We start from the raw sequence: 2,500 nt of genomic DNA, 5'->3' as shown, positions 1-2,500 counted from the left end.
TTCACCTAAAAAACTAGGATAAAAATTTGGAATAAAAATTTCAAAAACAGGGAAATTGCCAATACAGGAAAAAAAAAACAACCTAAAACCCAAAACAAAAACCCCAAAATAAACACAAATACCAACGTCTTTCCCTCGGCGACACTCAAAACCAAAATCGTTTCGTCTTTTTGATTCAGCTTTTTTCCCGCCCTTTAACGCGCTATACAAAGGTTGTTTTCCGACGCCCCCCTGGCTCCGCAGGTCAAAGTCTGATTTCGTTTAAAAAGGGGCGAGGAGGACCCGCAGTCCACCCATCACGGGCTTTTCGTCTCTCCTCCGCGACAAAATGTTCCAAAGGGTTTGGTTTTCCCCCCTGGATTTTAGATTTTTTTTTCGTTGCTCTTTTGAAATACGAAGGGGAATATGGGGCTGTTTTTTTACTCTCGTGCTTTACGGGCCCTAAAACTAGTTTTGATTCTTTTTAATTTGATCTTGTCGAGGGGTTTAAAACTGTTGCGTAAAACTACTAAATTTCCTTTCGACAGGGGGGTCCTCGTGCTTGCTTTGGGTGGCATTTGGCTCTCGCTGCCCCTTCGGGCCCCAAAACCATCACCCGGGCCTATAAAGGTAAGTCATGTTGGTATTATCCACCACTTAGGCCCAAAACAAATAAAAAAATATATTAAGGGAAAGTAATGATTGAAATTATTTACATTAGACAGTTTCTGTGATTTTTAAAAACTAAATTAATCTTTTAAAAAGGAAACCCGAAACCGACCCTTTGCCTACGGAGTCAAAGGATGAAACCCCCGGGCCAAAACCCACTTCGGTCAGAGCGAAGAGTCCGACGGCAAAGCTGTCAAGGGACCTACACTGTCCAGCCCCCCGAGCGGCCGCAAGCAAACGGTAAGATCTCTTCTTTCAATAATATTTGTACCGCAAAGAAACTCTTGTAGTAGATTTCTCAATATGAACGCATATATCATACAGTTATTGGAGACTGAAGTATTTCCTTGAAATTGCTAATGTTTATTTTTTCCTCAACAGGTGAACTACGTGGCCGACCTTACAACGGCTACCAGGCTGAAGTCAGCTACTACGGCGAGGCTCAGTCCCCCCACGAGTACGGTCCCCCCGTCCCCTTCAAGCCCCAGGCCTACCATCCCCACCCTTTTCATATCACAAAAGCCAATATAATTTATATATAAACAATATTCAATGTATGACATAACTTTAAAGATATGAATAAAACAATGCAGTTTATTATACACTTAGTCGCAAAGGAATTTTTTTATAACAAACTCTTCATGAAATTCTAGATTCAAATAGAATATATTTTGATTGAAGAGTGACAACAGTTTTTAATGACAACAGTTACATAAATAAAAGTATATGAAGCCATATTTTTAAACAGATAATAAAAAAATAAACGCGCAAACAAATTGTGACTGCTTTTACTCAGGCATTTGCATACCATCCTTCAAAGACACAGTCTTATTAAAATCCTAATGTTTAGAAACTAATTCAACGCATTTTTGAACAAATGTATATTATCAACATATAATAATCATAAATAAACATACAATTTATTAGATTTATCTTAAGACTACTGTCTGAGAGAAAAAAAAAAAGTATTCATATACAATGGCTTCCCCTCAAATGCTGAGAAAAGGGTTATAGCTGATCCAAGAAAATCTACTATGCTGGCTGTCTATCCAGCCACCGATATTAATTCACGAGTTAATGTAATATTCAATGTAATAATAACTGACAGAATAAAAAAAAAAATATTCACTTGACTAATAAATATACAGAATAATAGTACAGTATGTTCATTTCCGTATGTTGTCACTGTACTAATGCTACGTTGATAATATAATCTCTAACTACAAAATAATATGACCTAACTGATGGGCTGATCTAGGCTGTTAGGATAAGCTAGGAATAAGCAGATATCAGCTGTGATGACAATTTTGTTTCATCTCCGTATCTATTTCTTGCGATTTGCCAAAATTTGGCTAACCACTCTACTCGACCCACCAACACACACTTACACTTACATGCATGCGTGTGCGAGCACTGTGTATGTCATCATAAACTAAAATTATCCGTCTTGAGACATGAGCTATCCTAAGAAATTCGTTTATTAGAAACTAAGTTATTAGAGTTGTAATGTAATAATTAAATAATCATTTTCAACAATATAAAGTAACAGATCAGGGAGATTGTTGATATCTGACCAATCAAAATTTCATAATCACTTGATACTATTACTGGCGAATCCATCCTTTTTTCTTAAAGGTGCTATGGAAATCGCGTGTCTTCGTTTGTTTTCCTAAAAGGATGACAAGACCATACTGTATATTCACAAATATCAAACCTTATGCTTCTGTAAACAGTTTTCTTTGGAAATCTCTTCTTTCGCACATTTAAATCGAAAGGCCGTCCCCTCTTGCTTTTCTATGTTTTATACAAGTACGTGTCTGGGTTTTCCCAAATGAATTCCTTATACATTAGG

The 2,500-nt window shown here is 36.8% G+C and overlaps 1 pseudogene; it reads left to right on the top strand.

The window, feature by feature from the left end:
- The window catches only part of LOC119572610, a 7,160-nt pseudogene extending 5,970 nt beyond the window's left edge, over positions 1-1,190 (top strand).
- The last annotated feature ends 1,310 nt before the right edge of the window (positions 1,191-2,500 follow it).

The sequence above is a fragment of the Penaeus monodon genome, chromosome 4 (assembly GCF_015228065.2).
Source record: "Penaeus monodon isolate SGIC_2016 chromosome 4, NSTDA_Pmon_1, whole genome shotgun sequence".
In the NCBI taxonomy this organism is placed as follows: Eukaryota; Metazoa; Arthropoda; class Malacostraca; order Decapoda; family Penaeidae; genus Penaeus; species Penaeus monodon.
The sequence above is the reverse complement of the archived record's forward strand: the minus strand, read 5'-3'. Positions and strand labels throughout refer to the sequence as shown.